Source organism: Aegilops tauschii, chromosome 1 (genome assembly GCF_002575655.3).
Source record: "Aegilops tauschii subsp. strangulata cultivar AL8/78 chromosome 1, Aet v6.0, whole genome shotgun sequence".
Lineage (NCBI taxonomy): Eukaryota > Viridiplantae > Streptophyta > Magnoliopsida > Poales > Poaceae > Aegilops > Aegilops tauschii.
Window position 1 is genome coordinate 347,325,277 of NC_053035.3, and position 13,313 is coordinate 347,338,589.

A 13,313-nucleotide genomic window follows, 5' to 3' on the forward strand; every position below is an offset into this window, starting at 1 on the left:
TAATATATTAATTGTGTGACTACACTTACCTTAACGCACTATCACCTTAATTATTTTGATATATCCAATTATTGCGTTCCTAACTAAAAATCTGAAGTCATCATTATATTCCCGCAGTTTGTTATATTGAATATAGCGGATTCACAGGCGAAAAGGAAACAATGATACTGGTGAGATAATTGACATGATTTCAATCAGATTAAGAATCTGAAATATCTATAAATAATTAATTGATTCAAAAAGTTTTAGCAATAAATTTTTTGTTGCCAAAGAACTCTCATAACTTACTATTTATAATAGTTTCGATAGTAGAGGTTTTTTTCGCTAGACGGCCACATGCAAATATTGAAAGAATTTTGATTTTCCCGCCTGTGGGCCCCTTGGACTATATATATAAATGCCACTACCCGTGCCCGTGCGCCCCTCTATCTTTCTTTAACACTTCATCCATTAGCTTCCTGACCATGGTGATACCGTACAGCTCGAGGCCCTCGAGGAGGGTGATGGCGAATCCACCGGATCCCATCATGCCCCTGCCTACCATCCCTCCAATGAACAGGCAAGTGTACAGATCTTCATGCACGCTTATCTGACATCACCGTTTGTTTATCCCATCATTTCGTATTATTTTATGTAGGTACCTGAATTTCAAAGTGTACAGATGGAACATATCTATCAAAGATGTTGGATAATTCGAGCTAAGGTGATGTGGAAGTCCCATATCAGGGTGCATGCAATGGGAAACCCATACTTTCATTGCATACTTCTGGACCAGGAAGTATGAGATTAGTGATCACTAAATATAGCAACCTTTTTTAATGTATATACACATGTGTTCTAAAGTCTTGTTATCTGAATTTTTAAATATTTCTAGGGAACAAAGATTGAAGCAATTGCCTTCAGCAACCAAGCTTACCGATTCAACACCATTCTGCAGACCGGGCTAACATATGACTTCAGTAGCGTCGGGATAAACCCCACGGAAATGCTAGATGGTCACTTCTGGTATCTATGCATGGAGTTTGTCATTGAACTAAATGCTATAACCATGGTTAGGACATCGGTGCACAGTATTGCATCGATAATCTGTCCACCATTTTTCCCACAACTTGGTGTCGTATCCTTGCTACGGGACAAAACCATTACCGGTGCAACATCTTTTAGTTTGTTTTTGCATATTTATCGATTTAACATTTTGTCTCACCCAGACTTAATTTTTTCCAGATGTTCTTGGTATTCTTGTCTATGCTGGTAGGATACAACATAGGTGGGATTCAGTATATAGACGGCAGGTCCATTTTGTTGAGATAGGCATCATGAATTTTCGGTAAATTCCAATCAGTACTTGAGGTTTTATATGATTATTAATATTTGATAGTTGCCTACCATCAACATATCTTTATCATTCCAGACGGGAGATACTGTTTATACGCCTAAGTCAAGAGCATGCTGGTCGTCACTTGTACCACTTGCAGAGCACTGAAAGTTTGTTCGAGAAAATTGTAGTTACGTACATACAGGTAAACCGGAGGGATAAGTGCATGGAGACTATGAGGGAGAGCACATTCTTGTTCTCCCCCAACATTAATGATGATGTTCATCATCTTCAAGGTAAGTTATATAAACTATTTCGATTTTTATGGCTTTTTGTTCTTTTCTATATTACGATGTTATTAGTACTAACAAATTGTTTTTTCATAGATATCCACGAAGCCTGCTTAATGACACTTGACGAAACACTATCATACGTCAATGCTGCAGTTATAGCCAGGAAAAATGGACAGTAGATGACTTTGTTTTTCAACACGGCTCAATAAAAAGCTCGTTTCCCTCGGTCCTTTTATCTACATTTGGGATAATAATGTATTCACACAGAACAATCATTTCTGTTAAAGTGTGTTTTCTTTTTGCTTGTCAACTCTAAGTGTAGCCATTATGGCAGTATGTATTATTTGTACGTGTACTTAATTCGGGATATCTGGTTTTATACAAAGGTTGATTTTTTTTCGATTCGTTGAGATTGAACTGTAAATATGTCATGCCTTAGGAACAAAATATTCAACTATAAAAAAGGAGAAAGATCTGATACGCCCCCGTCACGTTTTTTTATAATTAGAAAGAATCATCTATGTCTTAAAAACGACTTGATATATTTGGCAGGCAATAAAAAGCATTAAAACTATATCCGTTTATATATATGCTGCATCGACATCCTAATTGCCAAGACACCTCAGTGAACGATCACTCACGCGTATCGATCAGCGATGGAGCCCATCATTGGAAACAATGCGCCGGCGATCCCTAGCTTTTGGCAATTGTTTATACACATATTTTAGCCTATTAGACTATTATTTAGATTACAATTGGGCCACACCCCTAGCTTTTGTATCGATGAACAGTTCTCACTGCCTAATTTTGCAATGCAAATTAAAATGCATGATTAGCACATAGTGCTTTCCTGATCATTTTTTCAGTGAATTATTTAAGTGAACAAATAAATTCATTAATATTTCATCGTTATTGTGCACGTCGTTAATTTTCTTTTGCTGTAGCTAATCTCGTATCGTATAACTTCATCCATACACGCACTGTTATACGATACGATGTATACTTTATTCTTCAGAAATAATCACATTCCAGCTATAGAATAGTAAATAAACATATGAAGGTCATACGGCACGTACCTTGCATATATTATTTAATCCTGAAGTTGTCCTTGATCTTCCTCTCTCGTCGTTGCCTTAAATTCCAGCTAGCGAATAAACGCTGATTATTTTTAATTTGTTCCTGAATAGAGTAAAATAAATGATATATGCATGGTTTTTCTTATTGATCAGTACCCTACAGTACACAACTAGAACCACGTTAATAGTAGATATGTTAGTGTGCACGCCGTGAATGTTCTATTTTGATACATGCTAATCAATGATAAGTTCATGAAGCTTATGTGTAAGAACATAAGCATTTTGGAAAAAATGAGTACCACAAAAAAAAATTAAGGCATGACAATTGACATCATCATGATCTAAAGTATGGATAGGACATTAAGGACAATCTAATTTTATAGTAAGTTTTGATTTCTGACTTCTTTTCTAATATATTATTAAAAGTTATGCGTTTGATGAAAAAAGGAAAGATATCTGCACCATACATAAGTATATATATGAAAAAAGCAAAGACATGTGCTACCCAGCCTTCCTCTGCATGGCCTACCATTTTATGTTAACATCCTGTAAAATCCGTCAATGCCTAATTTATTAACAGGTGTGATTTTGATGGAAAAGGAAATAGATGTGCAGGGGACAGGTATATATGGTAGTGCTAGATTAAGCAATGATCTGCTAGCCAGTTATCCTCCGCATGGCCTACCTATATATGTGAACCTCCTCTGCCATGCCTCCTCCCCCTCCTTGCTCTTCTTTCGTTAATCACAACAGCCAGACCTGGAGGAGAAGTTCCCAAGGAGTACTCTGTGTAAGCAAGGAGCATCAAGAAGGCGAGTACCTCTAGGTATGAACAATTCTAGATCTTTATTTTCTCTAAAACTGTAATAGTTGTTATGTTTGCTTGAGGTGTACTATCAAAAGTATGTTTGGTTGAGGTATAGTACAAAAATATTGATTGCCATCATAGCCTCATAGGAAAGGAAACTGCTTTTTGATAGAAGTAGCTTCTGATTTAATTCACTGAATAATAATTATAATACAGGTAACAAAGGAACACTTATTGGGGGGAAATGAGCTTAGAATTACTAAGATAGGCATTACCTTCTGTTGCTCAATCAACTGGTACTAAACCATATCATATTTTGGCCTCCCCTTTCTGATTGAGGTGGTTTGGGTTATCATTCCACAGTTGCACGTACATGCGCTCCCTATATTACCATCATTAAAAAAAGGCGTATGAGTGCAAATGATGCAAAAAATTATACAGACTATTGACACAAGATATAATATGACTTACCACAACAGTTAGCACCAAACAATAGCCAGATAGCCAGATTCCTAAAGAAAGAGAACATTCAAAACAAAAAAGCCAGTAGAAGCCATGAGCAATCAATTGCAGTGAGATAAATTCAAGCTAATTGTGAAAATGCCAACAATAGTGAATATTATGTATTTTACATAACCATTGATGGATTTTTGTAATATCAGGATTCCTGATAAGCATTTTTTACTATAGGAAGGGGATCGCTGCTATATTAATTTTTAAACTGTAAATTTCTTAACCTGCAACACAGACTAAATGAGGCTAGAATCACAATATCATGTTGAACAAAAAAATGCCATTTCAATATGAAAGACTTGGCCTTTTTATTGTTAACTAGGTAAATGAAGCAAGTGCACGCCATGATATTCAAGTTCACCGAAACTCTATTTCAGATTATTTTTCCTATGATGGAGCTAAAATATTTCTATATACTTGTAGGAATCATAAATCACTAAATCAACAGGAAGTCCGGTCATAGATCACTATAGTTCCTCTGCAACAAACTGGAGCTAGCAAGATGAAGAAAATGATGCCTGATTGTTAAAGCAAAGTGTGGATAGATACCTATATATAGTAATTAGACACTTATATGCTAAACCAAACGGCACCTGATTGTCTTAAAGCACTATAATCATTATTCAGTATTTAGATACTTATATTTTAAAAGGTGGACAGATACGTCAAACCTTTCCTATGCTAGCAACCAATATTGCTACTTAAAATTAATACCTCACTATGGTTCAGCTCCTCTGTAGTATTGGCTCGCCTCGTCGTTCTCGTTATGCACAGGTTTTGTTTGCCGAGGTGGCATCAGCTCCATGGTGGCCTCCTCCGAGCTACTGTGCTCATCGACGCCCAAGAAAAAACCAAAAAAGAATCTGGCTATTTATACATGACGACAACAACAAATAATTATGAGGGTATACAAGACCACAACAGTAATTACCGTAGCATGCCTCTTTCTTGGTAATTATGCTGCTCCCATTGCCAGCTTAGAAATAAAACAGCAAATTGCTCAAATATACGATACACTGTTAATGAATGCAATACACATTGCACAACACATACACATGCCTTTGTTAAAGAATTATGCCTCAAATGCCATGTTGTAAACAGTAGCATAATTTAACTCCAAAACTAAGAATAGACCCTACCAAAATCATGCATAACCAGAATTACGATGGCATAACAACAACCATTGCAGAGATGGTGCTGACTAATCAGGGCATAACCAGGAACCATATAATTAACCATAAGCCATGTAAATAACAATAGTAAGAACTTTATACCGATAAACTGAAACCATGATTACAGGCAGTGAGGAAATCAAACAAACTTCACCTTATAATTATCCATGGCATAGGCATATACAGGAAAGTCAAAACCCTGCCTAGGGAGTGAGAGAACACAAATCAGGGATAAGACCAAAAAAGTATGTTGCGCCACGACTCACAAATTTCATGGAACCATACTAACCAAGAGAGCCTTGTCGAGCCGTTTTGCTGCTGCTTGGCACTCCTTCGGTTTCTCTTCCGCTTGCTGTTCAAATGGTAGAGTTGAGAAGTAATGAGGAACGTTGAAAACAAAATGAAGTGTGACAGCAAGAACACGTGCAAGGTCTATATTTAAACCGAACTGAGAATTTTAGGAGCTCAAATTTTAACAATAACTTTGATTCCAAGACTCAGTTACAAAAATGTGGTTTTAAGGATAACTTTGATTCAAAGATATATGTTCCATGTACAAATATGAAATGGATGAGTTGGACACTACAGTTCATATCACAGCTACAGTGACAAGTCAACTTAAGAAGCACTATATTCTAAAGATAATATTTTAGACGGCAAGCGGTAGAAGAAGACTTCTCCAAGGAGCATATTCAACATCTTCAAAACGAAGATGTTTCAGATGGGCGTGAAGTGTGTTAACCAAAACAAATCCCTGAATCTCTCTGCAGAACCCTCCTAAAACTAAGCATCATCAATCAAACAGTCTTCCAATCTACAACCCCAGAGCATAGAAACAAAAGCAACACATGAACAACATTTCAATTTAACGGTACATTCATAGAAATTCTGAATGCCCCACAAGAACATATTTAGCATGAGCATGTAAATAGTGACAAGACTTGTGTTTTGCTGTACCTGATTGTCCTTGAGGTATAGGGTTATCTTAGTACCCCTTCCAAGGGGCTCTCCAGTAGTATCATGTCTCACAGTGAAGGAGCCACCATCCTGGGACTACCACACATACTACTCATTAACAAGGTAAGCGGAGTAGAAACTGACACCAAACTGACCAATCATGGACACGTCGATGCCAGCAGCTACAGCCTCCATGAAATCCTTCTCGCCCAACCTTGCAATGGTACCAAGGTTGTTCACGAGGACTTGGTCAGGGTCTCAAACCTGATCTTATCCAACACCTGCACATCATAGCACCCAAATACCCAATTTAGTGAGATTCTCACAAATAACCAGTCAATAATATGTTGGTGATTATGCAAGAACTTGGTTTTGAGACTAATAATGCATTACAGTAGAATCAGCCTATATTTTCATTTATTTTACATTACATATGCAAGAACCTAAACAACCACATGCATAGCACACTGCCTCTACCTAGCTAATGGGGCATTTATTTAGCAGAAAAGCAGGTCGTTTAACTAGCTAGCTAACAAATAGCAATCACTGGAATATTAGCATAGTAGCAGGTGAGTGAGGAGAGGGAGAGGGACGTGCTACCTGCTGGGAGCAATTCGTTGTGGTGGCCAGGCTGGACTCGTCGAGCTCGGGACCCTTGATCGCTCGCCTTGGAAGAAGAGGAGCAGAGGGCTTGGTGGCTATGTGCGCCCATCCTCCTCAGTCCAGGGGCTGCAAAGTGCCCTCCTGCCGACGTCGCCGTCTCGTCCGCGCCATGGGCGATCTGAACCATATTACATATAGCTTTAGTCTGAGAGCAGAGGCGGCTTTAAACATTAGCATGCCATGGGCAGGTGTAAACAACCATAGAGCAGAATTATGGCCATGAGAGCAGTAATAAGCCAAATCACTTGAAACAAACAAACTTAAAGGACCAATGGTAATAACAGAATCTATACATTGCTTGAACCAAAAAATGCTGCTGCATATTCATTCATTGAAGAAACTTGAATCATGTGCATACATAGAAATTGAACCAAAACTGGTGATGTGTTTTCATCACATAGTTGTCCAATGCAAACCAAGAGATACCGAAACAGTGGAAGAGCAATAATTAATAATGGACTAGATTAGTTAGTAGGCTAATTGAATTGAGTGCAACAACTAATTACCAAGAAAGAGGCATGCTACGGTAATTATTGTTGTTGTCGTCATGGAGGGGCCGTCTGTCTCACCTTGCTGTGGAAGTGGTGGGGTTCCGGAAGACGGCGGAGTGGTAGGCGATGTAGACCACAGGCTGCACCACCGTGGCCGTGTCTTGGCCGTCGGGGAGCAGTCTTCGCCCTGGCCCTGCCTGTGAGGCCGGGTCACGGCGCCTCGATAGAGCAACGAGTAGGAAATCAGTTCAGGAATCATCAAAAAGAAAAGTAGAGGAGGAAAGGGGTCGGATCTGCGTACCGGAGCTGCTGGCGTTGTAGATCGAGGCACCGCGCTGCGGATCCATCGTCGAACTCGTCGGAGACCAGCACCGCCGCGGATCCGACCGGAGGGCGACGGGATCCAGCACCCGCATCTGGGCGATGAAGCTCCATGCGTGCGTCGACAGCAGTCGCACACGTCTCGCTGGAGCATGGTGCGGTGGTCGCGGCTAGATGGCGCGGTGGTTGTGGGCTCGGCGACGCGTGCCGCGGTGCGGCGGGGGGAGGTCTGAGGGCGAGAGGTGAAGCCGGAGACTAGTGCGGTGGCTGCGGGCTCGGCGACGCGCGCCGCGATGCGGCGGGGGGAGGTGGGAGGGCGAGAGGTGGCGCCGGAGACTGGTGCGGTGGTCGCGGCAAGATGGCGTGGTGGTTGCGGGCTCGGCGCCGCGCGCCGCGATGCGGCGGGTGTGGGGGGTGAGAGGGCGAGAGCTGGCGAGTGAGTGGACAGGAGAGATGAGTGGAGGGGAGAGGGACTGATGCGGCGGGCGGAGTCGCGCGGCCGCCACCTACCCCGCGGCGATGCGGCGGCGGAGGCGAAAGTGGGAAGATGAAGTGAGTGGAGGAAGAGGAGCGAGTGGGTGGATAAGGTAGGCGGCGGGGGAGGCGGGCCGACGCGCGGGGTGGCGGACCGACGCGCGTGGGAGGCGGGCCGACGCGCGGGGGAGGTGGGTCGACGCCTAGCCCGTGATGCATTTGGTCTGGGCCTGGACGTGTTGTTTATGGCCCGTGTAATTCATTATAGTTTTTTGTTTGAAATAGTTTACAAATGTTTTTTTTGTTGGACATTTGTTCATAGCCTACAAAAAATATTTTAAATAATTATCAAATGACTAATTACTTATATATGAACATTGAGGTTTGTTGTTTATCCCGAGTTTCATGGGGTAGGACATTTATTTAAACAACATTTATTTAAATAGGTATCCTTTTTTGCATAGAAAAATTTGTGTTAGTTTCACTTTTATTTTATATATATATATATATATATATATTATATATACAAATATGATGCAGTATGAAATACCATTTATATTTCATCTTAAATATTTCATCATGGTATATTTGTTATTAGTGGACGTCTGAATTTTTTTTGTAATTATTGTTATACCTCACAAAATATCATATATATTTACAGTATGCATACCTCAAAAATTAAACAAATTTGAATATATATATATATATACTAAATATGGTGCATAAAAATAAATATTTATATTCTTATGACATATACTAAGGGTATCACAAAACAAATCATATAAAAAATAAATATACTTGGTTAATGTTGGTTTGTTTGTTTGTTTTAGTTTTTGTATGGCAATTTTCCATAGCCTATACGAATAATTTAAAATAACTTAAGCAATTTCAGACGCTTAATTACTTATATATGAACATTATATTTTGTTGTTTTCCCCGATTTGTTGTGTTAGTAAAATGATCTAAGCGTCATTTTTTCCTAATATAACCAAATACTATATTTATTAGCAGAGAAAACAGTTGTGTTAGTTTCACATTCAGTTTTATCATATATTATATATAATTTTATGATGCAGTAAAAAGTATTAGTTATATTTCAGCATAGATATAAATTGATGGGTTCCGACATACTCACTGATGAAACGATGACAGACCACAGTGAAACACCACGAGAAGAGGTGCATATAGCTAACCTTCCTCTGTATGTATCTTATAGATGATAGTACGGAAGGGCTTTCTTTATTTTTCTTGTTTTTTCAGAATACAGGAGACATGGATATGGACTTTGGAGATGCACGGAAAGAATCCATTGAGGGTTCAGATGCGATGTCGCTGAAAGGGGACGAAGATTCACAACATAAAAATGTCAAAGAGGTTATATCTCATAACAAACCAAAAAAGGATGCTAATTTACATATTATCCCACAAGGTATTTTTTATATTATTATCAATCTTATTTTTGTAATATTGTCTTTTGAATTGAACTAATTTTGCTCATTTTGATTGTTAAGTTGGCTCATATTTTTATGAATTCGACAGACTATGTTTGTACCGCTAGGGATATTACAGTCATCGAATCAATCAAGTCTGCCCGAAGAATACCCAGTTCGTAGACATTGGAGATGCCTTGTTATCAACCGACGATTTGGAATGCCTTATTAAAGATGATATGTTCTTACATGACGGTGTAAGACCAATTGCACAAACTTTGTAATTAATAATACGAACAATATATAATATCATAAAATATAAATATAATCTAAATGCCCATTACAGGTGATAAATGCTTACATATATTGCATGCTTGCTCACGACCATCTACAAGACAGGGCGGGTGAAAAGGTACACATTATTAGCATGTTTGTATCGGGCCAGATAAAACAAGACGGGGAAAGAGACATAGACCCATCAAAATATCGTCGCATCGTGCGTCATGTTAATAGTTATCTACAACAAGATATGGTTAGTTTTTGTCTCGTAATCCATGCATATAATTATGGATTGTTTTTATTTAGTTTATATGTTTAATGATTTATTAATAACTATATCTAATTGTGACTGTGACTTGTATCTTATTTACACCAGTTATTCATTCCGATTAACATGCCGGGCTACCATTGGTATCTAGCAGTTGCCAACGCCAAAAAACGAGAGATCCACGTATTGGACTCACTTGGTGAGAATGTTAAACGCAATGACCTTGCTACTACGGTAAATATCTATTTCTTTTCTCATCTTAGCATTTATTTTGTTTGACTTCATCCTTAACATTTCTCATATATAAAATAGTTGCTAGGGCTCGAGAAATGGCTGAAACTTGTAGAGCATAGTCCGGAGTTTATCAAAGGTCATAAGTGGCCTGATCTCAATGTTACAAAATGGACGGTTGTAGAGCAAATTCAGGATGCAATACAAACTGATGGGTAAGCACTTGTTACAATGGTTTGTTTTTAGATTCATATGTGTGATATTCTGAAGCATTATTTTATAATATTATAGCGTATCATGTGGATTGTTTATGCTAAATTATATGGAATACTGGACACCACATGGACTGTCAGACCAGTTTACGCAGGTATTTCAGTTTTATACATTATCTCATAATGTTTTATCAAAATATCTTATAAATTGTTTTCATAATTTTTTGTAGGAGGATATGAAACATTTTCGACAAAAATTAGCAATTATTTTGCTCGATTCAGAGCTTAATAAGTTAAAAGGATGTCCCATGTACCATCAACCTCTCAACGAAGAAACTTTAGCTAATTCTGATCTTGAGATCCTGGATAATCCATCTGACGTGGTCGAAGAGAAACGCCCCCCCCCCCAATCACTATCATTCCCACGGACCAACGTGAAATACTTGCCGTCCTCTGCAACTACATCATGTCGATCAATGATGCTGGATGTTTGGAGTAAGTATCATGTATCAATATTTAATGTGCGGATGTATATTATTGTTCTTCTTACCATCCAAATTACAGGAAGGTATGGGTCCGGAGCTCCACACCCGATCCAATGAGCTTAAGTCTTAAGAAACTTCAGTGCATACTTAACATGGAGCAGCCCATGGACAATGATTGCTTCAACACCGCCGTGCTTATGCTGGCATGTGACGAGGGAGTATTGTTCACAGACCCTCCTATACACTACATGGATCTACGATTTTGTGTAAGTTACCGTAACTCTTCATTCTAGGTGCCATTAGTATCAACATGTTGAAACAATATTTTTTTTCTTTTACTTAGTCCATGCTGCTAGAGTCAACACGAGGTCAGAAAATTTGTGAGAAGGAAACTATCCAGACGTTGGCAACATTATTTGACAGCTGGCCTGGGATGGAGACCGACATCTCATCTTGCAATAAGGTAAACAAAATATTTTGACCATTGTTATCATGGTTTGTTTTTGTTTCTAATAGCTCCACTTGTAGATTTATCTTCCCTATGCATCCATCGGCCGATACATCCTGTACATCATCGACAAAGAGGCACGTCGTCTATATATTATGGATCCTATTCAATCATCACAATCGTCAGAGGATAAAAACTTGAGGCATTCACTGAAATTAAAAAGTTTTTCAAGGGATTTCAAAGAAGCACTCGAAATAAAGCTGCCTGGGTGGAATTTTGATATATCTAAATGGCATCGTTTATTTCCGGCCGGTGTTCCAACGAGTATAGACGGGTAATGAATTCATAACAAGAATATTTACTTTTGTTATCATTATATTATTTATAATATTAATTGAAAGTTTTCCAGGAATGTGTCTAGCTATTTTGTTTTTCATTTTATGCTCTGGTGGAACGGTAAAGAATTGGTCAAGCCGGTTTGCGCGGTGAGTATTCTGGGTTACATGTTTTAAGACCTTCTCCGTGAATTTTTCATACTAACTACATTTATTTTTTCTGCAGGATGGGTATGAATTGAGGAAGCATTTTTTATTATACTTGCTAAAACATCGCGGGAATGAAGCTAGAGGAAACTTTCCTGATATTGTGAAAGAATTTCTTAAGCGCATCATCTAGATATTAGTATTTTTGTAATAGATGTTAAGTTGTAACATCACTCAGCTTGTTACATTGCAATAATGGACTTCAGTTTGTGTTATATTGTTTGTATGTGTGGATTTTAACATGTAACTCTAGTAAACTATTTCAAGAGCCCGTGGCAACGCACGGGCACTCTACTAGTAGTAGTAGATGCAGGCAGGAGTCGGTCTACTTGTCACGGACGTGATGCCTATATACATTATCATACCTAGATATTCTCATAACTATGCTCAATTCTATCAATTTCTCGACAGTAATTCGTTCACCCACCGTAATACTTATGTTCTTGAGAGAAGCCACTAGTGAAACCTATGGCCCCCGGGTCTATTTTCCATCATATTAATCTCCCGTTATTTCCATTACTGTTTACTTTGCTTTCCTTACTTTTACTCTTTATCATAAAAATATCAAAAATATTATCTTATCATCTCTATCAGATCTCACTCTCGTAAGTGACCGTGAAGGGATTGACAACCCCTTTATCGCGTTGGTTGCGAGGTTCTTATTTGTTTGCGTAGGTGCAAGGGACTTGAGCGTGACCTCCTACTGGATTGATACCTTGGTTCTCAAAAACTGAGGGAAATACTTACGCTACTTTGCTGCATCACCCTTTCCTCTTCAAGGGAAAACCAACGCAGTGCTCAAGAGGTAGCAAGAAGGATTTCTGGCGCCGTTGCCGGGGAGGTGTGCGCCAAGTCAAGTCAAGATTTGACTCCCAACAACAAGCCATTTTTGGCGCCGTTGCCGAGTCTACACAAGTCAAGGCATACCAAGTACCCATCACAAACTCTTATCCCTCGCATTGCATTATTTGCCATTTGCCTCTCATTTTCCTCTCCCCCACTTCACCCTTTCCGTTTTATCCGCCCTCTCTTTCTGCTCGCTTTTCTTTCACCATGTCTGAATCTGGGGAGGTTATCGTTAATGAAGGCAATAATAATAACATGGGAAACTTTGATGCTTTCGTTGATCATCTTGAGGAAACTACTATCTTGCATACTAAAAAGTTTCGAGTCGGTAGTGGTAATATTATTGGGAAAGGAGTTATTCAAGATTTCTTTACTTGTGCCGGTGCTTTGCCCATTATGGGTGGTTCTATTCTTCATAGAACTAGTAGTCTTGCGGATGCAATATCCTTGCTCGTAGTTGAACTTGAAAGGCAATTTTTTCATATGCAT